Below are 26,735 nucleotides of genomic sequence, written 5' to 3'. Positions count from 1 at the left end.
AAATCACTCATGTTTCATTTTCACTGGAAATAGACCACGCAAATCACTCATGTTTCATTTTCACTGGGAACAGACCACGCAAGTCACTCATGTTTCATTTTCACTGGGAATAGACCACGCAAATCACTCATGTTTCTTGTAGTACTTGACTAGATAATTTGTCATTTTCACTGGAAATAGACCATGCAAATCACTCATGTTTCTGTAGTACTTGACTAGATAATTTGTCATTTTCACTGGAAATAAACCACGCAAATCACTCATGTTTCTTGTAGTACTTGACTAGATAATTTGTCATTTTCACTGGGAATAGACCACGCAAATCACTCATGTTTCTTGTAGTACTTGACTAGATAATTTATATTTTTTATTTATACACATGAAAACAAACCCCAACCTTTTAATATCAATTCCATCATTTAAAGTGGAGGAACTATTACAATGACATTTTCCCACACCATCAATTTGGATTTTAATAACTGATAAATTGATAATAATATCAGTAGAACCCAAAGCGACCAATTTTCAATTATAATCGATCATTGGAACATCACTATAATTCATACACTTCATACAGACAGCACTTCATACAGACAGCACTTCATATAGACGTAGTTTCATAACGTCACTTGATGACTAGACGTCACTTAATGACTAGACATCACTTGATGACTAGACATCACTTGTTGACTAGACGTCACTTGATGACTAGATGTCACTTCATCACTAAACGTCACTTGATGACTAGACGTCACTTCATCATTAGACGTCACTTCATCACTATATGTCACTTCATATTACTTTACTGTAAAGCGGATTAATATTGTGTCATGTCTTCTATATGAATGTGCACAAAAGCACATGGTAGTAAGATATAAATTTGGAAAACCTTTGGTATCTGCAGTGCCTAATAATAATGTGTGTGTAAATTTGAACAACACACTGTTTATATACTTATAGGATATTAAACAAGCTTCCATTCTGTATCATGTTTATATCCCGAGTGAAATAATTTTCAACTGTCACAAGTTTTATTTATGTTACTCAACTCGTTTGGCCAACGTTCCTGTAACTTACAGTGTACGGTAGTAGTGCACCAATTGATGACATAGAAGTGATACGTCCCACTTGGCATTCTAGTGGGACATATCACTGTAATATGTACTGAGATATTATTAACCATATGGGTAATAAAAGCCTTTTCTTCTTATTTACAACTTGTTTCTCTTCTTTAGGTTCAGAAGGAAGGAATATGTTTTATTTAACAACAAACACAACACATTTTAATTATGGCAGTTTTCAACTAGCCCTCACAAGATTTGGCTAATGCCCTATGTATTATTGTAATACAGTTGATAATTTCCACTAGCCCAGACCAAACATTCACTAGCCTGGACTGAGGGCTAGTAGATCTGTCAAACCCTGATTATGGTTATATGGCATTCGACACATGGCTATAATGACCACACAGATAATGAGAGGAAACCTACTGCTGCTATGCAATGGGTCACTCTTTCTGATTAGCAGCAAGGGATCTTTTATATCCAGCATCCCACAGACAGGGTAGTGGTTAGTGAGATGTAAGTCGGTGTAATGGCCTCACACATCCCAAATGAGCTGTTAAATCTGTCTTGAAGCCAGCACCAGAAGATAAACCCAGCTCCAGATGCCAGTTTATCAGCTGGTTGTGAAAATCTTATCAAGATGATCACGCAATGCTCATCAGCCATTAACACATGCATCCTTTATAAGACCTGTAACATTTGTGACTTGTAGTCAATCAGACAAAACATGTTTTACTTGGTGATATCGTCATCAATGGCCCCTGATGGACTGCCAACCAATCAGTCAGAAAACCCATTTGGTGATATCATCATCAATGGCCCCTGATGGACTGCCCTTCCAACAGAGTGTCCCACAACTGGAAGATTACCGGTACAAGTACACCTGGTCTCGGAGAACTGAACATCCAGGTGACATCACTAGCCCCTGATGGACGGCCCTTCCAACAGAGTGTCCCACAACTGGAAGATTACCGGTACAAGTACACCTGGTCTCGGAGAACTGAACATCCAGGCGACATCACTAGCCCCTGATGGACGGCCCTTCCAACAGAGTGTCCCACAACTGGAACATTACCAGTACAAGTACACCTGGTCTCGGAGAACTGAAAATCCAGGTGACATCACTCGTTTTTATGTTAAAATATGCTGTGTTTAACAACACCACTAGTGCACATTGAATAATTGTGATATATAGTATTAGAAACAAAACCCACTACATTTTTTTCATGAGTAGCTAGGGATCTTTTAAATGCACCATCCCAGTCAGGACAGCACATACCACAGCCTTACCACTGGGCTACGTCCCACCCCCTCAGAGGTCTGTAGAGCAAAGACTATAGCCTGTACTGTCCTGTGTTGTTAGTGAGCAGCACCATGCGGTGCAACAGGCTTCCTGTATCCTCTGTAAGTGTGTATCCTCTGTAAGTGTTGTTAAGACAGCACATAGCCACAGTTTAGAATGTGCCAAGGGGTCACTGAGGCCAAAATAAAATAAAGGCTATATTTTCATCCATGTTTGTTAAAAACGGAGGTGGTAAGGGGGTGAAAAAAAACAGAAAGAAAGAAATGTTTTATTTAACGATGCACTCAACACATTTTATTTACGGTTATATGGTGTCAGACATATGGTTAAGGACCATACAGATTGAGAGAGGAAACCCGCTGTCGCCACTTCATGGGCTACTCTTTTCGATTAGCAGCAAGGGATTTTTTATATGCACCATCCAACAGACAGGGTAGTACATACCATGGCCTCTGATATACATCGTGGTGCACTGGCTGAAACAAGAAATAGCCCAAAGGGCTCAACGACAGGGATCTTAAGGGGGTGAAATTTCATTTTATATTTTAGAACATTAAAAATACCGCACATAAATATATAGGGCTGAATTTACAAAGCCTGTTTACGTCTTACACACATGTAACTACAAACATTTACAATGCTTAAACACCTGTTTAGGTCTTACGCACGTGTAACTACATACATTTACAATGCTTAAACACCTGTTTATGTCTTACGCGCGTGTAACTACACACATTTACAATGCTTAAACACCTGTTTATGTCTTACGCGCGTGTAACTACACACATTTACAATGCTTAAACACCTGTTTATGTCTTACGCGCGTGTAACTACACACATTTACAATGCTTAAACACCTGTTTACGTCTTACACGCGTGTAACTACACACATTTACAATGCTTAAACACCTGTTTACGTCTTACACGCGTGTAACTACACACATTTATAATGCTTAAACACCTGTTTATGATTTACACGCATGCAACTACATACATTTATAATGCTTAAACACCTGTTTGTCTTACACGCATGTAACTACATGCATTTACAATGCTTTAACACCTGTTTATGATTTACACGCATGCAACTACATACATTTATAATGCTTAAACACCTGTTTACGTCTTACACGCATGTAACTACATACATTTATAATGCTTAAACACCTGTTTATGTCTTACACACATATAACTACATACATTTATCATGCTTAAACACATGTTTATCTCATACATGTGTGTTACTACATACATTTATAATGCTTAAACACCTGTTTATGTCTTACACACATATAACTACATACATTTATCATGCTTAAACACCTGATTATGTCTTACACGCGTGTAACTACATACATTTATAATGCTTAAACACCTGTTTATGTCTTACACGCGTGTAACTACATACATTTATAATGCTTAAACACCTGTTTATGATTTACACACATGTAACTACATACATTTATAATGCTTAAACACCTGTTTATGATTTACACGCATGCAACTACATACATTTATAATGCTTAAACACCTGTTTATGTCTTACACACGTATAACTACATACATTTACAATGCTTTAACACCTGTTTATGATTTACACGCATGCAACTACATACATTTATAATGCTTATACACCTGTTTATGATTTACACGCGTGCAACTACATACATTTATAATGCTTAAACACCTGTTTGTCTTACACACATGTAACTATACATTTATAATGCTTAAACACCTGTTTATGTCTTACACGTGTGTAACTACATACATTTACAATGCTTAAACACCTGTTTGTCTTACAAGTGTGTAACTACATACATTTATAATGCTTAAACACCTGTCTACATGCATTTATAATGCTTAAACACCTGTCTTACACGTGTGTAACTACATGCATTTATAATGCTTAAACACCTGTCTTACACGTGTGTAACTACATGCATTTATAATGCTTAAACACCTGTCTTACACGTGTGTAACTACATACATTTATAATGCTTAAACACCTGTTTATGATTTACATGCATGCAACTACATACATTTATAATGCTTAAACACTGTGTTTAAGAAAAACGGGCTTCGTAATGTTTTGACCAATGAAAAAACCCCTGAAAAACCCACAACAAACCTTTGTCCTTGCACCAGACGGGGATGAAAAGTAAGGTTTATGTTATAATGGCCTTTTTGAAAAAGTCATACCTTTTTTGTAGTTTAAAATATGCTGCGGTGTTGATAAACAAGCATTTTGTTTACCTTTGCCAACCTGTTTTACTGTTGTGAAACATTCCTTCCACCGCTCCGACCAGTGTTATTAGTGCTATTACGTGTTGTGCTGTAATCCATGTTGTATGAGATCTCCCTCCCAGCACACGGTAGAGATTACCACTACATCCCCGACATCTACACACCCAGTGCTGTATACAGACATGTATAATTATAGATGTTACAGAGTGTGTGTACGCTGTACCTGATTTATGAAACGAGCTGGTAAATCATTTAATATGTCAAGCAAGAGTACGAGATGATCAGTCCTCAGACTAAATTCACAATCATAAATCTTGTATGGCACATGTATGTATGATGGGGGGGGGGGGGAGGGGGAGAGACATAGCCCAGTGGTAAAGCACATACTAAATGTATAATCATAAATCTTGTATGGCACATGTATGTGTGATGGACGGGGGGGGGAGAGACATAGCCCAGTGGTAAAGCACATACTAAATTCATAGAGGTAAATCTTGTATGGCACATGTATGTGTGATGGAGGGAGGGGGAGAGACATAGCCGAGTGGTAAAGCACATACTAAATTCATAATCATAAATCTTGTATGACACATGTATGTGTGATGGAGGGAGGGGGAGAGACATAGCCCAGTGGTAAAGCACATACTAAATTCATAGAGGTAAATCTTGTATGGCACATGTATGTGTGATGGAAGGAGGGGGAGAGACATAGCCCAGTGGTAAAGCACATACTAAATTCATAGAGGTAAATCTTGTATGGCACATGTATGTGTGATGGAGGGAGGGGGAGAGTCATAGCCGAGTGGTAAAGCACATACTAAATGTATAATCATAAATATTGTATGGCACATGTATGTGTGATGGAGGGAGGGGGAGAGACATAGCCCAGTGGTAAAGCACATACTAAATGTATAATCATAAATCTTGTATGGCACATGTATGTGTGATGGAGGGAGGGGGAGAGACATAGCCCAGTGGTAAAGCACATACTAAATGTATAATCATAAATCTTGTATGGCACATGTATGTGTGATGGAAGGAGGGGGAGAGACATAGCCCAGTGGTAAAGCACATACTAAATGTATAATCATAAATATTGTATGGCACATGTATGTGTGATGGAGGGAGGGGGAGAGACATAGCCCAGTGGTAAAGCACATACTAAATGTATAATCATAAATCTTGTATGGCACATGTATGTGTGATGGAAGGAGGGGGAGAGACATAGCCCAGTGGTAAAGCACATACTAAATTCATATAGGTAAATCTTGTATGGCATATGTATGTGTGATGGAGGGAGGGGGAGAGTCATAGCCGAGTGGTAAAGCACATACTAAATGTATAATCATAAATCTTGTATGGCACATGTATGTGTGATGGAAGGAGGGGGAGAGACATAGCCCAGTGGTAAAGCACATACTAAATTCATAGAGGTAAATCTTGTATGGCACATGTATGTGTGATGGAAGGAGGGGGAGAGACATAGCCCAGTGGTAAAGCACATACTAAATGTATAATCATAAATCTTGTATGGCACATGTATGTGTGATGGAGGGAGGGGGAGAGACATAGCCCAGTGGTAAAGCACATACTAAATTCATAGAGGTAAATCTTGTATGGCACATGTATGTGTGATGGAGGGAGGGGGAGAGACATAGCCCAGTGGTAAAGCACATACTAAATTCATAGAGGTAAATCTTGTATGGCACATGTATGTGTGATGGAAGGAGGGGGAGAGACATAGCCCAGTGGTAAAGCACATACTAAATTCATAATCATAAATATTGTATGGCACATGTATGTGTGATGGAGGGAGGGGGAGAGACATAGCCCAGTGGTAAAGCACATACTAAATGTATAATCATAAATCTTGTATGGCACATGTATGTGTGATGGAAGGAGGGGGAGAGACATAGCCCAGTGGTAAAGCACATACTAAATTCATAGAGGTAAATCTTGTATGGCACATGTATGTGTGATGGAGGGAGGGGGAGAGACATAGCCCAGTGGTAAAGCACATACTAAATGTATAATCATAAATATTGTATGGCACATGTATGTGTGATGGAGGGAGGGGGAGAGACATAGCCCAGTGGTAAAGCACATACTAAATGTATAATCATAAATCTTGTATGGCACATGTATGTGTGATGGAAGGAGGGGGAGAGACATAGCCCAGTGGTAAAGCACATACTAAATGTATAATCATAAATATTGTATGGCACATGTATGTGTGATGGAGGGAGGGGGAGAGACATAGCCCAGTGGTAAAGCACATACTAAATGTATAATCATAAATCTTGTATGGCACATGTATGTGTGATGGAAGGAGGGGGAGAGACATAGCCCAGTGGTAAAGCACATACTAAATTCATAGAGGTAAATCTTGTATGGCACATGTATGTGTGATGGAGGGAGGGGGAGAGTCATAGCCGAGTGGTAAAGCACATACTAAATGTATAATCATAAATCTTGTATGGCACATGTATGTGTGATGGAAGGAGGGGGAGAGACATAGCCCAGTGGTAAAGCACATACTAAATTCATAGAGGTAAATCTTGTATGGCACATGTATGTGTGATGGAAGGAGGGGGAGAGACATAGCCCAGTGGTAAAGCACATACTAAATGTATAATCATAAATCTTGTATGGCACATGTATGTGTGATGGAGGGAGGGGGGAGGAGAGACATAGCCCAGTGGTAAAGCACATACTACTAAATTCATAGAGGTAAATCTTGTATGGCACATGTATGTGTGATGGAAGGAGGGGGAGAGACATAGCCCAGTGGTAAAGCACATACTAAATTCATACTCATAAATATTGTATGGCACATGTATGTGTGATGGAGGGAGGGGGAGAGACATAGCCCAGTGGTAAAGCACATACTAAATGTATAATCATAAATATTGTATGGCACATGTATGTGTGATGACATAGCCCAGTGGTAAAGCACATACTAAATGTATAATCATAAATTGTATGGCACATGTATGTGTGATGGAAGGAGGGGGAGAGACATAGCCCAGTGGTAAAGCACATACTATAAGTGGTAAAGCACATCATAATCATAAATCTTGTATGGCACATGTATGTGTGATGGAAGGAGGGGGAGAGACATAGCCCAGTGGTAAAGCACATACTAAATTCATAATCATAAATATTGTATGGCACATGTATGTGTGATGGAGGGAGGGGGAGAGACATAGCCCAGTGGTAAAGCACATACTAAATTCATAGAGGTAAATCTTGTATGGCACATGTATGTGTGATGGAAGGAGGGGGAGAGACATAGCCCAGTGGTAAAGCACATACTAAATGTATAATCATAAATCTTGTATGGCACATGTATGTGTGATGGAGGGAGGGGGAGAGACATAGCCCAGTGGTAAAGCACATACTAAATGTATAATCATAAATCTTGTATGGCACATGTATGTGTGATGGAAGGAGGGGGAGAGACATAGCCCAGTGGTAAAGCACATACTAAATTCATAATCATAAATCTTGTATGGCACATGCATGCCTGTGTGATAGAGAGGTGATGTAGTCTAGTGGTAAAAAGCTTGCCTGATGCGCGATCAGTTTAGGATCGATCCTTATTAGTGGGATCATTGTGCCATGTCTTGTTCCAGCCAGTGCATGACTGGTACATCAAAGGCTGTGGTATGTGCTATCCTGTCTGTAGGATAATGCATATAAAAGATCCCTTGCTACCAATGGATAAATGTAGTGGGTTTTGTCTCTAACACTCTATGTCAAAATCAATGTGCTCTAGTGGTGTAGTTAAACAATACAAACTTTACTTTAATGTGAGATCATTTACTGGAATGCAAAATACCAGAAAGAAGATGTCCATAATGTTTATTTTTTGCCGCTAAAGGAAAGGAATATTTGTTTAAAGACAAATCTGCTCGTTTTAAACTATGGCTATTAGGTGGCCAACCTATGTTTAAAAGTTAAAGTTTGTTTTACTTAACAACGCACATTCATTTATAAATCATCGGCTATTGGATGTCAAACATTTGGTAATTTTGACATAGTCTTAGAAAGGAAACCTGGTACATTTTTCCATTAGCAGAAAGGGATTTTTTATATGCATCATCCCAGACAGGATAACACATACCACATCATATGATATACCAGTTGTGGTGCACTATCCAACCTATGTTTAAAGTCAGGCAGCTTAGGTTCAGATTTCACAATTAGGTGGATATTTTTAACAAAAGCACATTGGCCTTATTTTTGAATGTCTAATATGGACCAATTCTTCAAGATCAGCACGTTAGATTACAAATGTTGTGCCTAAAATATGTATGCCTAAAATAAGTACAAACATGCTGACCTAAAAACATTTCACCTAAAACAAATTGAAATGTTAAGCTTCAATTAGATTAAAATAACTCAAAATGCATTTCTCAATACCCACAAGTCTTCAGCAACTATTAATAAAATTACTGCATTACAATGACTTCCGTGGGCTGAGAACAGACAGAAAACCTGTTGTGCCCAAATTAGTGAGATCTCAAGCCCCAGAGATAGTGTATGATGACCCTGTTACATTTCCAAGACAACAATATCACATGCCACCTAGACTTGACATGTTTTGACTACCTCTCCATACACCATAGCAAGTGAGCACTCTCAATCTAATGTGTGATAGATCACAGCAGCGATAACTCTCAAACGATTTTAATTCTTCTCTTTCCTAGCCAGGCTATTCCTCATTCCAGCCATTACACCAAGACTGGTATATCAAAGGACATGGTATGTGCTATTTTGTCTGTGGAATAATGTATATAAATATATTTCTTGCCCACTGGATAGGGTTATCCAGCTTTTGTACGATGCTAAAAAAATCTGTCTGACCCTAGGGCTAGATCAATCTGTCCGACCTGAGGGCTAGATGATTTCTACATACGCGTGACATCATAACTCATGTTTTACGACGACTGATGTCATAACTCATAGTTTTAAAAATTCTCTTTGCCATTTCACGTTTTATCATTGTTAAAAATACTTAACAAATTAATATTTTCAACTTTATATTTATTGGTAAGTTGAACATTACATATTTATGTTGTTGCATAAGGTGGACTATATTATTCTGTGTATGATTAAATATTAATTAAGTTTGCAGGTGAAATGTTTACGAATCGTTCTACAATAAACAGACCGTAGCTTACAAAATTAATGTTTTGTTACTGTAATTAAATGGGCAAGAATAAGAATCAATCACCGTTGTGAGGTATAGATAAGGCAATTCCAATCCTCAGGACAAAATGTTTTTGTCCCTCGGGTTGGAATAGCCTTATCTATACCTCACAAGGGTAATAGATTCTATCAATATAAAAGATCTTGCTACTAATGAAAAATATAGCAGGTTTCTTCTCAAAGACTATGTCAAAGTTACCAAGCTTTATTTGTCAATCAGTGGCCCATGACTAATATATCAAATGATGTGGTATGTACTATCCTGTCTGTAGAAAAGTACGTATATAAAAGATTCCTGCTTGGTTGGTAGAAGTGGCACATGTAGAAATATTTCCTTGCTTTTCTCTTTTCACCGAAGGGCAGGATGTAACCCTCGGTGCGCCCATTGGGCTATTTCTCGTTCCAGCCAGTGCACCACGACTGGAATATCAAAGGCCGTGGTATGTGCTATCCTGTCTGTGGGATGGTGCATATAAAAGATCCCTTGCTGCTAATGGAATAAAAAAGCATGTCGTGGAGCACCTGCACCCAGGACAATAGCTACAACAGCTTGTTCTGAATGCGCACGTAAAACCCTATCACCTCACCTAATGGAAAAATGTAGCAGGTTTCCTCTCAAAGCCTATATGTCAGAATGACCAAATGCTTGACATCCAATAACCGATGATTAACAAATCAATGTGCTCTAATAGGGTCGTTAAACAAAACAAACAAACAAACTTTTCACTGAATATTAAAACACAGTAGCAATATGTTAAACACCAAATAGCCAAGGTTTAAAATGTGCCGAGGTGTTGTTAAACACCAAATAGCCAAGGTTTAAAATGTGCCGAGGTGTTTTTAAACAGACATTCCTTTTGTTTCCAGTGCAGATGTGCTGAGGTACATGTGTGTATCTCCTAGGTTACTATCACCACTGATTTGACACAGATTGTAGTCACCCACTGTCACATAACAGATCGGCAACCTGCCTTCCAAGTGACATCAATCAATACTGAGGTACATGTGTGTATCTCCTAGGTTACTATCACCACTGATTTGACACAGATTGTAGTCACCCACTGTCACATAACAGATCGGCAACCTGCCTTCCAAGTGACATCAATCAATACTGAGGTACATGTGTGTATCTCCTAGGTTACTATCACCACTGATTTGACACAGATTGTAGTCACCCACTGTCACATAACAGATCGGCAACCTGCCTTCCAAGTGACATCAATCAATACTGAGGTACATGTGTGTATCTCCTAGGTTACTATCACCACTGATTTGACACAGATTGTAGTCACCCACTGTCACATAACAGATCGGCAACCTGCCTTCCAAGTGACATCAATCAATACTGAGGTACATGTGTGTATCTCCTAGGTTACTATCACCACTGATTTGACACAGATTGTAGTCACCCACTGTCACATAACAGATCGGCAACCTGCCTTCCAAGTGACATCAATCAATACTGAGGTACATGTGTGTATCTCCTAGGTTACTATCACCACTAATTTGACACAGATTGTAGTCACCCACTGTCACATAACAGATCGGCAACCTGCCTTCCAAGTGACATCAATCAATACTGGGGCAAAAAACACACAGCACAATACTGGCTGCCAAGATGCTTGGTGCTAACTGACACTAACCGTATTCACGCATTCATGGAATGAAGGACATTATTGAGGTCACAGTTAAATACTGACAAAGTGTTCATTATCCTAAATAATATAGGACGTGCGAAGTCCGAAGTGTATTAAGTAGGATAATCAATGCTTCCAAGTCATTTAGCAGCGTAAATAAAACATGCTTTAGTGGGTGTTTTTGTCTTCAAAACAAACTTCTACCATCACGGGAAAACAGGACAATGAACTCATGGCGATCAAGTATCATGGTGATCAAGTATCATGGCGATCAAGTATCATGGCGATCAAGTATCATGGCGATCAAGTATCAGCCACAAGATACATTTCGATTGTTGCTGTCGGAATCTAAACATAACAAACAAAATACAAAAGGTATATACAAAAAGAAAGAAACCCCCCAAAGAAATCTTGAATATATTATCTATCATATACTAACAGGGTTATTATTTTCCACTGCCAAGAAGTCAAAATCATTTAATTAAATAAGCATTCACAAACTTTCCAGTTTTATAGATTACAATGCTTACTGTATTTTGTAATCATGCATAGACTTTCCAGTTTTATAGATTACAATCCTTATCATATTTTATAAACATTCAGACACTTTCTAATTATTTACATAGCCAAAAATCAGATTTTTTTTTTATATCTTTCATGTTTTGGTAAAACATTACATTCAAAATCGTATCAAAATGGCTAATAGTAAGTAGCAATTTAATTATTTAAGAATTGACCGCAATTATTTTTTGGTTCATGCAAGTATGAACCGAAAAAACAATGTGCACACTGTATGAGCCTGCGTAACGGGTCATACAAAAGTGTGCACATGGTTTTTTCGGTTCATACTTGCTTGAACCAAAAATTAATTCTGGTCAAATCTTATAATTAAATTTATATGCATACTTTATTAATACATAACTGAATTTATTTTGTTTAACTTTAAATACGCCTGTATTATTGTTTGTGTAAACTTCAATGATACTTATGTCGCGTAAGAATACGAACGTTCATTCACTATTATTTGAATCAGGTGATTTGTTTTGTAAATGACGTCATTTCCTCTAGCTGCTGTGCATTTTTACGGAAGGAATTGTCCTATTCGTGTTTAGTTTATATTTTATGAAAGTGAATGAAGGGACCGTGTCTAGCATTTATGCTGTTGGTGGAACCGTTTAATTTTTGTTAACAACTGTAGAACATCGCTTACAAGTAAGTTACAGAAGTGAAGTTTCCTACATTATTTCTTTGGCCACCGATCGAGTCTCATGTCATGATTAGCGAAGAGGGTTGGGGGGGGGGGGGGGGGCAGAGGGGGGTTTGGGTTTTTTAAATCAATGCATATATATCTACATGTCTACTCTGCTATAGCATTTTGAATTAATTTATCGCATACATTTTTTGTAGCTTTCACGTGTATTTTCTTCAAAATATCTAAATATTATTGCCAGAATAATCCGGCTTGTTGCACAAAAGTAGTGCGAGTCAGTGGGGTGGGGTGGGTGTAGTAGGCGTGGCTTTTTTTTCTTCTTCGGTTCATCGTAAAGTGTATAGACGCAAAGAAAATTTAATTATAATATTATAACCGAAGTGAAACATACACCCAATGTACATGTAAAAACACAAAACATCACAAACTGGCAGGAGGATCTTAAGATGCTTGGATTGGAGGATCGAACCCCGTCGGTGGACCCATTCTCCAACTGGGTTTCCTCCCTCCATCACATTCAGACTGGTTCATGCCTTCCTACTGGTACATTAAAGGCTGTGGTTCATGCCTTCCTACTGGTACATTAAAGGCTGTGGTTCATGCCTTCCTACTGGTAGATTAAAGACTGTGGTTCATGCCTTCCTACTGGTACATTAAAGACTGGTTCATGCCTTCCTACTGGTACATTAAAGACTGTGGTTCATGCCTTCCTACTGGTACATTAAAGGCTGTGGTTCATGCCTTCCTACTGGTAGATTAAAGGCTGTGGTTCATGCCTTCCTACTGGTAGATTAAAGGCTGTGGTTCATGCCTTTCCTACTGGTATGCCTTCCTATTAAAGGCTGTGGTTCATGCCTTCCTACTGGTACATTAAAGGCTGTGGTTCATGCCTTCCTACTGGTACATTAAAGGCTGTGGTTCATGCCTTCCTACTGGTAGATTAAAGGCTGTGGTTCATGCCTTCCTACTGGTACATTAAAGGCTGTGGTTCATGCCTTCCTACTGGTACATTAAAGGCTGTGGTTCATGCCTTCCTACTGGTACATTAAAGGTTGTGGTTCATGCCTTCCTACTGGTACATTAAAGGCTGTGGTTCATGCCTTCCTACTGGTACATTAAAGGCTGTGGTTCATGCCTTCCTACTGGTACATTAAAGGCTGTGGTTCATGCCTTCCTACTGGTAGATTAAAGGCTGTGGTTCATGCCTTCCTACTGGTACATTAAAGGCTGTGGTTCATGCCTTCCTACTGGTACATTAAAGGCTGTGGTTCATGCCTTCCTACTGGTACATTAAAGACTGTGGTTCATGCCTTCCTACTGGTAGATTAAAGGCTGTGGTTCATGCCTTCCTACTGGTAGATTAAAGGCTGTGGTTCATGCCTTCCTACTGGTACATTAAAGGCTGTGGTTCATGCCTTCCTACTGGTAGATTAAAGGCTGTGGTTCATGCCTTCCTACTGGTACATTAAAGACTGTGGTTCATGCCTTCCTACTGGTAGATTAAAGGCTGTGGTTCATGCCTTCCTACTGGTACATTAAAGACTGTGGTTCATGCCTTCCTACTGGTACATTAAAGGCTGTGGTTCATGCCTTCCTACTGGTAGATTAAAGACTGTGGTTCATGCCTTCCTACTTATATAGAACATATAAAGGATCCTTTGCTGCTAATGCAAACATGTAGTGGGTTTCCTCTGAACACTATACATGTTTGACAGCCAATATTCATCCCATGATTAATTAATGTGCTCTAGTGGTGATGTTAAACAAAAACAAACATTAATGTTAAAATCACCAAAAATATTGATAGAGAATTTTGTCTGCCATAAATTGGCAAAACTGTACTGAACTGTACAACAGTGATAGTCAATATGGTTAATATCACAAATTAATATAATTTTTAAAGGGGCATTCCTGAGTTTGCTGCACTTTTTAAGATGTAATCGACTAACAGAGACTTTTTAATGATTGCAATTACATATCAAATATATTTTTCTGCATAAAATATTAGTGGATGTATAATAAACGTGTTTTTAATTGTTCTAATATTTGTACCAGGTTAAATTTCATCTTATTTCCTAAAATATTGTTCTTTCGTACGTACGAAATTATTTGAAGACAAAATCCAGTTTGGGCTTCTTACAAATATTAAGATGACCAGAAATACATTGAATATACAGACACTGATATTCTAAAAAAGATACTATATTTAATATGCAAGTTTAATCGTAGAAATATTTTATTAGTCGGAGACATCTTACAATGCAGCAAACTCAGGAATGTCCCTTTAAGAATCTAATTTTAGACAAAACTAAAGTTTGTAATCAGTGAAAGCATGTCTCTAAAGTAAATGAATTATTGATTTGAATGTTTTAAACAACGTTAATGTGGATAGGAACTATATACTGATGATGTCTGAACTAGTGGTTTGATCAAGACTCGATTGTGTTCCCCAATACAGTTACGTGTGCTTCCCCATTAAAGTTCGTTATTACAGTTTTAATGTTCCATTCATTAGACTTACACTGACATGAAAAGATAAAGAGGTAAATTATCTGCCTTATGGTACAATAAAAATAATGAATTTTCTCTTGGTAATCCACAACATTTTGCAGCTGGCTAAAAAAAATGGCAGCTAGGGCTTGCAATAGTCTTCATCTCCTTAATAATTCTGTCAAAATCTTATCAGTGGGCAAAATATGGAAATATACTCACCAACAGAAGAAATATACTCACCAACAGAAGAAATATACTCACCAACAGAAGAAATATACTCACCAACAGAAGAAATATACTCACCAACAGAAGAAATATACTCACCAACAGAAGAAATGTCAACATAAATTTAGTTTTCTTAAAAGTCACATATCCCAGTTTTTAAACACTGCAACACAGTTCTCACTAATTTAGACATTAAAAGTCACAGAACCCAGTTTTTAAACACTACAACACAGTTCTCACTAATTTAGACATTAAAAGTCACAGAACCCAGTTTTTAAACACTGCAACACAGTTCTCACTAATTTAGACATTAAAAGTCACAGACCCTAGTTTTTAAACACTGCAACACAGTTCTCACTAATTTAGACATTAAAAGTCACAGACCCCAGTTTTTAATCACTGCAACACAGTTCTCACTAATTTAGACATTAAAAGTCACAGACCCTAGTTTTTAAACACTGCAACACAGTTCTCACTAATTTAGACATTAAAAGTCACAGACCCCAGTTTTTAAACACTGCAACACAGTTCTCACTAATTTAGACATTAAAAGTCACAGACCCCAGTTTTTAAACACTGCAACACAGTTCTCACTAATTTAGACATTAAAAGTCACAGACCCCAGTTTTTAAACACTGCAACACAGTTCTCACTAATTTAGACATTAAAAGTCACAGACCCCAGTTTTTAAACACTGCAACACAGTTCTCACTAATTTAGACATTAAAAGTCACAGACCCTAGTTTTTAAACACTGCAACACAGTTCTCACTAATTTAGACATTAAAAGTCACAGACCCTAGTTTTTAAACACTGCAACACAGTTCTCACTAATTTAGACATTAAAAGTCACAGACCCCAGTTTTTAAACACTGCAACACAGTTCTCACTAATTTAGACATTAAAAGTCACAGACCCTAGTTTTTAAACACTGCAACACAGTTCTCACTTTTTAAACACTGCAACACAGTTCTCACTAATTTAGACATTAAAAGTCACAGACCCTAGTTTTTAAACACTGCAACACAGTTCTTTAGACACTTTTAATACAGGAAATCAGACATTACTTATATTTGATTGTTTAGAATATCAATTTCTGAACATCCAATGTGTTTATAATCATCCTGGTGTTTGTAATGACACCAAATCCATTTTTCATCATTGTAAAAATTCATGCACCTCTGACAAATAATGGTTATAGAGACTAGTCTCTGGTCTGTAGCTGTAGACTATTTTTAGAGGGTATTACCCCTTTTGAGCATCAAATTTTTATATCATTCTAGGCTTGTAGATTATGGTAACCCCACTGCCATGGCTAGTAATATTCAATGTTGGGCTAGTAAATAACTACTATTGCCATGCCCGGCGGCTAGTGAAAAAGAGGTCAAATGTTGCAGTTAAGTGTATTTTGTAAATATGAATATCCTGCCCCCACCTCCACCCCCAATGCTAGTGTTTTTAAACTTTATCTCCCTCTTTAGGTGACATATCTGATTATTACTATTATTTAGTAAAATTGTATTAACTTAAAGTAGGGCTAGTGAATTTTTAAAATCACTGATCCCATGGCTAGTGGATGCTATAAAAATTAGTTTGTGTGTATTAAAATTATCAGTGTCTTGTAAACAATTTGAACCCATTTTGACAGTTTTTGCAGCAAATTAAATGTATCATGGAAAAAAACAAAAAATGTATTTCTTTTGTTGTTGAGTATTTGAATGGCACACTGTAGAGCATCTTTCCTACAGTATTGCTACAAGTACTAGTATCTTCCCTCTTCCCTGATCGATGTAACCTGGTCTGGTCCTACTAAACTGTAAGTCTACACACAGCCACAGATACAACACTGTTATTTATATACCCTAGCTCCCAAGAATCTGGTGAGGCTCTAAAGATCTAGTCATTGTAAAATTTAAAATGTACATCAATGTTGGTCATTTGTTTACATAAGTGTACGAGGGTGTGAGGGTGAGGGGGTGAGAGTGGGGGCAGGGGTGGGAGACCAACTGCCCCCCTAGTGCTGAAAGAAAACCTCAAATTTGGGAAAAAATTATACAAATATTTGGGGAAAATGTGCTAACCTGAGACCTTTTTACCATGTATTTCCACTATTCTACCTTCAAAATTAGTTGTAATCCATGTAAAAATGCATAGTGATTTGTTTGGTAGTACCTTAATGCTAATATAAATAAATGTTGTTATCCAGATGCAGGCATTTTTGTTTAATTCGGGCAAAAGCCAGCCTGCTCTCCTACCAAAATGGGAGTCAGTAGCACACTGTTTGTTTATACACATGTACTTCTTTTGGTACTTATATCCAGGACAGAGGGTTAATGGTTAATCAGACAGAGAGAAGTGGCCTTACACCTATCCACTGAGTCGTTAAAACTTGCTCTAGGTGGGAGCTAGTACCGGGATGTGAACCCAGCACCTACCATGTACCAGCCTCAAGTCTCACGCCCACTGGCTTCATCCAGGTCTGCCTAAGACTGGTTATATCAATTAAAAAAGAAAGAAAAAACAATAACCTTAAATTTCTTGATAGCATTCGGCAACATAATTTTGAAAATTAAAGGGAATTTTTTTTTGGCACTGGTTAGTATTATATAAACAAAAAAGAAAAACAAAAGAATTGCATTAAACTCTGTGGACACTGGTAAACATTATTTTAAGCACAAAAACCCCACATTACATTAAAGTTTGTGGACACTGGTAAACATTATTTTAAGCACAAAAACCCCACATTACATTAAACTTTGTGGACACTGGTAAACATTATTTTAAGCACAAAAAACCCACCCCATTATGTTAAATTTTGCTGGTAGTACTACTAGCTGTGTAATATGATTTAAAAACAGAAAGAAAACCCCACATTACATTAAATTTTGCTAGTACTGCATAACATAATTTAAGAAAGAAAGGAAAAAATATTACGTTAAATTTTGTGAGAACTGGGTAACATAATTTAAAAAAACATAATTAAAAAAATTATGAAAATTTGTGTGAGTAATCTGTATTGACCTGCCGATGCAGTTGTTTAACACAAAGCCATGTAAAAATAGCACTTACAGATCAATGTTAACAATGACGATGGCACTTTAATCAAATTGAACAGTCTAGAAAGAGAGTGGAACACTCAACAAAAAATGCCCACCAGCCCACAGAACATTCTTGTTTCATCGATATTGATTGATGTAACTCTGATGCAACCCGATGACAACCAGCAGCACACTGACAGTGCGACATCTCACACCGGTAAATTAACAACAAACATGTCCACCATCGCCACTTAACAGAATGCCAGGGCTTGAAAAATTTGTATTTATTGAAAACCATGGAAAGGACTATTTTGTTAATGACAATTGAAAATGTGAATAACCATGCCTCTGAGAATTGTAAATCTGCCTGACCCATTTATCAGTCACACAGAAGTACATCCATTTATCAGTCACACAGAAATACACCCATTTATCAGTCACACAGAAATACACCCATTTATCAGTCACACAGATATACATCCATGTAACCCATTTCAGTTTTGTGTAACCTGCTATATCCATTTAAATGGTGCTCAAAACTTTGCAGAAACCCAAAATAGGTTACACAAAGTTAGATTTGCGCGAGCAACGCACGAACGAAATGACCAAACGACCATTCTCGCAGTTGTCAGAGGTCTGAGTAAGCCATAAATGTATAAATAAATTCAGGCGACTCATTTCCTTTTTGTGAAACCCATTATGTCTGTGTAAACGATGTCCTAAATTTAATGAACAAATGCATTTCGTTCATTCTTGGAATTTTCTGAGCCCTACACTTTTTAAACTATGGCTATTAGGTGTCTAACATAATATTTATAATAGTTATTTTCACACTTGGTTTACATAGTGAGAAAGATTAAACAAAAGGAATATATGAAGAGTTTACGCGCAAAACGCGATATATCCATTTTTAATTTTCAGTAAAATTGATTTTTTTAATTGGGGTATATTGCGTTTTGATTAAAAAAAACAGGATTTACCCAATACAATTTCATAAGGATCAATCGCGTTTTGTGGCAAATAAGCGGGCCTACGATTAGCCCTTATGGACATACAATAATGGCTTTAACTAAAAAGTAGAAAGAAAATGATTTATATCGCATTTTGCGCCTTAACTCTTCATATATATATATTTTAATGACACTGTTATCAGCACATTTAAAAAGTATGGCTATTTGGTGTCTACTAGAGCACATTGATCAATTAATCATTGGGTCATTCTGAGTCATAGTCATCAGAGGAAACCCGTTACATTTTTCAATTAGCAGCAAGGGATGTTTTATATGTACTTTCCCACAGACAGGACAGCACATACCATGGCCTTTAAATTTAATCAACCAGTTGTAGTGCACTAACTGGAATGAGAAAAACCCAATCAGTTGAATGGATCCACTGAGGTGGTTCGATCCTGTGACTCATAAGCACTTCAGAGGAGTGCTCAACTAACTGAGCTAAATGCCGCCCCTTTAATTTTTATCCACCAGACAAGGGCCAGTGCCATGGGCCCTATCTCATTATTATGTTGATAGCTCCTTAAGTATACTTTCGATGAATCATTCCAAATCATGTGCCTTAAGACTTAATCTTATGGAACATTCAAAATTCAATAGTACCACAAATGCCACTGGCCGGCAGTGCGGGCAGTCCCTCCTCCCCCCCCCACCCTGGACGAAGGAGCCGGCATAAGTCAACACCTGTAACCATGACAGGCGTGTGCTACAACAGCTTGCTCTGAATGCGCACGTTAAGCCCTATGATCTGACCATTATGCTCAAGGTTTCTTAATGTCTACAGCAGCTGCAAATGCAGATACAAACATTTAACCACAAAGCTACATACTGAACTTTGTCAGCTGATTACAGCAATAATTAGCAACAGAAAATACCAAAACTTTTCACCAGCCTCAAAGAAGAATTGATCATTTAAAATAATTGCAAGTAAAAAGGTTTAAACATTTTTATCTTGTTCCGTTTGCAAATTGTTCTTATCCTTGAATTTACTGAAGATTATTATTACTATAAATCAAATCTGCTATTTGTTGTCATGAAGAACAATTATTGTAATTTTAAAAATTTAAATAAAAACAATTAAGAGCACTGACAAACTAGCCAATTAGACACACTTCAGTGAGAGTTGCCAGACACGGTTAGCTGGATGTGAAAACGCAAACACAAACAACTGATGCAAGCACTGGTGCCTCTTCATGAGAGGAGGAAAATCAATAACATAAATCATGATCCAAAGCCGGCAGAAACCACGGCTTTTATTTAATGGCCAAACTGATGCCTAGAGCTCATCAAACATCACCTACATCCTCAGCCTGTGATCTACAAGGGCAACAAAAGAAGAAAAGGAATATTTGTTTAATGACACCACTAGAGCACATTGATTTATTAATCATCCATCAGCTACTGGATGTCAAACATTTGGTAAATTTGACATATGCTCTTAGAGAGGAAACCTGCAACATTTTTCCATTAGTAGCAAGGGATCTTTTATATGCACCATCACACAGACAGGAGAGCACATACCACAGCTTTTGATATACAAGTCGTGGTGCACTGGCTGGAATGAGAAATATCTCAATGGGCCCACCGACGAGGATCGATCCCAAACTGACCACGCATCAAGCGAGTGCTTTTACAACTGGGCTACGTCCTGCCCCACAAGAATGCTTGTTGAACGACACCTCTATACAGTTTAAACTACGGCTATTTAGTATCGAACATATGGTTATGGGCAGGATTTACCTCAGTCGGTTGAATGCTTGTTGAACGACACCTCTATACAGTTTAAACTACGGCTATTTAGTGTCTAACATATGGTTATGGGCAGGATTTACCTCAGTCGGTTGAATGCTTGTTGAACGACACCTCTATACAGTTTAAACTACGGCTATTTAGTGTCTAACATATGGTTATGGGCAGGATTTACCTCAGTCGGTTGAATGCTTGTTTAACGGACCTCTATATACAGTTTAAACTACGGCTATTTAGTGTCCAACATATGGTTATGGGCAGGATTTACCTCAGTCGGTTGAATGCTTGTTGAACGATACCTCTATACAGTTTAAACTACGGCTATTTAGTGTCTAACATATGGTTATGGGCAGGATTTACCTCAGTCGGTTGAATGCTTGTTGAACGACACCTCTATACAGTTTAAACTACGGCTATTTAGTGTCTAACATATGGTTATGGGCAGGATTTACCTGTCGGTTGAATGCTTGTTGAACGACACCTCTATACAGTTTAAACTACGGCTATTTAGTGTCGAACATATGGTTATGGGCAGGATTTACCTCAGTCGGTTGAATGCTTGTTGAACGAAACCTCTATACAGTTTAAACTACGGCTATTTAGTATCGAACATATGGTTATGGGCAGGATTTACCTCAGTCGGTTGAATGCTTGTTTAACGACACCTCTATACAGTTTAACCTACGGCTATTTAGTATCGAACATATGGTTATGGGCAGGATTTACCTCAGTCGGTTGAATGCTTGTTTAACGACACCTCTATACAGTTTAAACTACGGCTATTTAGTATCTAACATATGGTTATGGGCAGGATTTACCTCAGTCGGTTGAATGCTTGTTTAACGACACCTCTATACAGTTTAAACTACGGCTATTTAGTGTCTAACATATGGTTATGGGCAGGATTTACCTCAGTCGGTTGAATGCTTGTTTAACGACACCTCTATACAGTTTAAACTACGGCTATTTAGTATCGAACATATGGTTATGGGCAGGATTTACCTCAGTCGGTTGAATGCTCGCCTGAAGTGCTTGCATCGCAGGATTAAACCACCTTAGTGAATCCATTCACCTGATTGGGGGTTTTGTTGTTCCAACCAGTGCACCACAAATGGTTAACGGCCCTGTCTGTGGAAAAGCCACCATGTTTGATTTTTCAAATTCCTCAAGGGTGCTGGATGGATTATTGATGTGGACCTCCTACAAAGTCTGAATCAGCAGAGAAAAAAATATGCACCAAATTTTGCACACCTAAGTGGTAATTCCTTTAGACTATATTTACCTAACCCTTAAAAACAGTTAAAAAGACAAAATTGTCTGCCGACACCTTCATTTGAATGAATGAATGAACGAATGAATGTTTAACAAGAAAAATACATCAGCTATTGGGTGTCAAACTATGGTCCTTCATTTGAAGTACCTAGTAAGGCGATAACAATTCAAATTGCACGCCCTGGCTGTAAAATTAATCCAAACCGATGACGTCCCCTATAGTTCTAGGTGTAGTTTATTTTTCAACAATCTACAGCTGTTAACAAAGGAATCTGAACACTGGGAATTGGAACTCACTACTGACAGAACTTGTACATTGTCAACAAATACAATGCTTTAGCTGACAAGGCCAAACATCTGCATCATTGAATAAACATGTAAATTAAGCCTTATAAACCTGATACTAGTGATAGTGATATATTCTGGCAGAACACAGAGAAGATTGTCAGAAGCTAAACAGGAAATAGGAGATTATGTTTAACATATGCATCAGAGTTAATGCCAGCCATCCACTACCGAGGATTTAGTGTGCGAATCATCCAGGTTCGATCTGAAAGGATCACGTCATTTTGAGTTATTTGTTTTGTAAATATTCCTTGTTGCAGAATTCATGAAAAATAATACATATTAACGCGTCCCTATGGCACTTGTGTATTATTTTTCACAAATCCACACTTCCTCATACATTCTCCAATATATAAAACACTTTACAACAATGTCAGGCATGTCAGTATTAAATGCTCTATTTAAAGTTGATATTACTTTGAACTTTGACCTACTGAGATGCTATTTGGTAAAAAACTAGCCATATGTGTTGGAGATAGTAGGTTATTACCACAATGTGCAGACATATGAACAAGTATGTATTATAGAAACCAATATTTCATTCCTCCTTCTTTTGACCTTTAAACCCATTTCCTCATGGGTCAAGCACGGATTCAGTTATCCGCTGAGGATCTACGGTACAAATCACATTTGTTACCTATCAACAACCAGTGTTTTGTGGTAATGTCGAATATGCCATGAGACTAGTTGGTAAAGAACTCATGTTTAATTATATAATTTTTGACCTTTCCGCCAGCAGATCCTTGGAACCATTCTGGATCTCCGAGTTTTATATTTTTAACTTTCCACCAACACATCCCTGGAACCTGTTTGCTTCACAAAATGTCTTTGTTTTTAAATAGAGACTGAAACAATATTTGCTACATAAATAGAAAATGTATTTGTGAACAGAGTTCGCAGAAGGAAAGGAATAAATATTATATTTAATGACAAACTTAATACATTTTAATTATAGTTGTATAGCATTGGACATATAAAAAGTTAAGTTTGTTTTGTTTTACGATACCATCAGCTATTGGATGTCAACCTGCTACATTTTCCCATTAGTAGCAAGGGATCTTTTATATGCACCACCCCACAGACAGGATAGCACATACCATGGCCTTTGATATACCAGTCATGGTGCACTAGCTGGAACAAGAAATAGCCCAATGGGGCATTGAACATACGGTTAAGAACCACACAGATAATGAGAGAGAAAACTATTGCCACTACATGGGCTACCCTTTTCGGTTAGCCACAAGGGATCTTCTATATGCAACATCCCACAGACAGGACAGTGGGTGAAGCACTGGCTGGAACGAGAAATAACCCATTGGGTGCACTGATGGGGATTGATCCTGGATCGGTCATGCATCAGGCAAGTGCTTTATTACAGAGCCTTGTCCTATCCAACAACATAAGTCTTCATGGGGAAAGACCTATATTTTTCCAAGAATCTTTTACATGCACTTTCCAACCAAAAAAAAGACAGCACATACCAAGACCTTTGACATATCAGTCACCGGGCTCTGGTCAAAATGGGAAAAAACAACAACTAATTCTTCACTAATTATTTCTGTGGTCTTTAACCATGTATAGGACATCATAAAACAATAATTAAAATGTGTTGAGTGTGCTGTTAAATAAAACATTTCTTTCTTTCTTTCCATCAATGGAGAGATTTACTATGTACTGAGCTACAGAGTGCTACCATGCTCATATAAAGTCATATTGAGAGAAACAATAAGTAGCAATTTAATTTTTTCATCTAACAGAGATGGAAGTAAAAGCAGCTCTCTATATATGTGTAATTTGTGTCTGTAATGACCCGAGAGCTTCCACTGCTTCACTAGACCAGTGCTGTTTATTTTGCATACCGCTGGTGTTTGCAGGATTACAAACACTGGCTTTAAAAATAGCTCACAAATAACTTGAAAACCTTAAGACAACACATCTGAATTATAGCTGGGTACAGCGGCACTCTTGTGTGATGTTGGGGTTATTACAGCAAGACTTTGTAGCTAACAATTCACCAACTGTATACAAGATTCCCAAACCACCCACCACCTCCCTCCCCCACCCCTAATAAAGACTTGTATACGACATTTCACCCACTGTATACATTCCCAAACCACCCACCATGCACCTCCCTCCCCCACAAACAAAAACTTGTAGTCAACATTTCACCAACTGTATGCAATGTTCTCAAACAATCCTTCCCCCAAACAAAAACTTGTAGTTAACATTTTAGTAACATTCTCAAACACTTCGAAACGACCATCGACCAAATATCATGTTGTCAGCATTTCCACACTGAGCTGGTTAGATCTTATTGAGGGTTGGACTGACAATGGAGATGGTATTGGAATTGCCCACCCTTTCCATGTAATCATGTGACAAATCATTACACTATCAAAGGAGTGAGACGAAGCCCAGTGGTAATGCACTCCCCTGATGCGTGGTCGGTCTGGGATATATCCACGCCCAGTGGTAATGCACTCCCCTGATGCGTGGTCGGTCTGGGATATATCCACGCCCAGTGGTAATGCACTCCCCTGATGCGTGGTCAGTCTGGGATATATCCACGCCGGTGGACCCATTGGGCTATTTCTCATTCCAGCAAGTGCACCAAGACTGGTCATGGTATGTGCTATCCTGTCTGTAAGATGGTGCATATAAAAGATCCTTTGCTACTACTGGAAAAATGTAGTGGGTTTCCTCACTAAGACTATATGTCAAAATTACCAAATGTTTGACATCCAATACCGAATGAATAATAAATCAATGTACTCTAGTGGTGTCATTAAACAAAACAACTTTAACTTTTATTTCATTGGATAGTATGGCTGTGGTGACCAGATAATCATCTAGAACTAGGAGCAACCAATTGTGTGTGTCTTTAAATCAATATCACTCATATGTGTGTTATTGGTGTGTGATATCAAAAATATTGATATTCTCACTAATGGGTGAGAAACATTAAATTAAAAACATGCAAACAAACTTGTACATTAATGTTAGTGATAGCTGCTGATAATCCTAATAATACACATGTTTATTACAACTGTAGAGCTCTGTGTTTATAATTTAATTTAATTATGTTATACTATCATATGCATGATATGGTTTGGCGAGATTGTAACTTAAAAACCTACTCAATTTTCTTAAAATCCGCCATTTTCTTGACAGGAATTACGAATATTTAAATTAAATCCGACTACTTCATCATTGCATAACATATTCCACAAACGGTATCAGCCACAAATATACCAAATAAAGATAAGATTTTCCATTCGCACACCTTTGATAAATTACAAACGAACTGGCGTCTGCTTTGGTGTCTATCCGAAGTAAGAAACAGAAAGCACTGTCAGATAGCAAGACTTGCGACTCGTAAAACTGTAAACAGAATCTAACGGCAAATCAATGCGAGACACACATACTCACATTCCTTGACGCACAGTTGTTTATTCCTGAAACCGCCGCAAAATGATGTAGTCACCACTAGAAACGTACAGATCATCATTTAAAGGTGAAGCATATTTTCTTTTTAGTTTTTTTCCTCCCTCTTTCTCTCTGTCCACTTCTTGTAAAAAGCGTGCTCTACATCCCTGCGTTGTGAATGGGAAGCTACCAGTTTATAGGCCAGCCTGGCCGCAGTAGAGTTGGCCAATGCAATGTTACTGACAAAAATCAATAACCTCTCCCTTGGGTGAGGACCTAGTTACATTACACAACAACCGCCAGTACTGTAGCATCTTTCCTGATCATCTTGTTCTACTGTTATAATTGTATTGTCGTAAAGACAACAGACGGCATGGGCGGATCTAAAGCTAGCGGTGGGGGAGTACAACATACCTGTATTAGGCTAAATAAAGTTATCGTATATCTATTTCTATCAGAGCGGGTAAAGCGCTCGCCTGATGTGCGGTCGGTCTAGGATCGATCTC

The 26,735-nt window shown here is 37.9% G+C and overlaps 1 protein-coding gene across 1 annotated transcript in view; it reads right to left on the bottom strand.

Annotated features, from left to right (window-relative positions):
• The window catches only part of LOC121372465, a 95,948-nt gene extending 69,451 nt beyond the window's left edge, over positions 1 to 26,497 (bottom strand). The window contains exon 1 of the mRNA XM_041498781.1: positions 26,233 to 26,497. The gene's annotated coding sequence lies outside the window, so the exon portion shown is untranslated. The remainder of the gene's footprint in view (positions 1 to 26,232) is intronic.
• Positions 26,498 to 26,735: the final 238 nt, after the last annotated feature.

Source organism: Gigantopelta aegis, chromosome 4 (assembly GCF_016097555.1).
Source record: "Gigantopelta aegis isolate Gae_Host chromosome 4, Gae_host_genome, whole genome shotgun sequence".
NCBI classification, from domain to species: domain Eukaryota; kingdom Metazoa; phylum Mollusca; class Gastropoda; order Neomphalida; family Peltospiridae; genus Gigantopelta; species Gigantopelta aegis.
The sequence above is the reverse complement of the archived record's forward strand: the minus strand, read 5'-3'. Positions and strand labels throughout refer to the sequence as shown.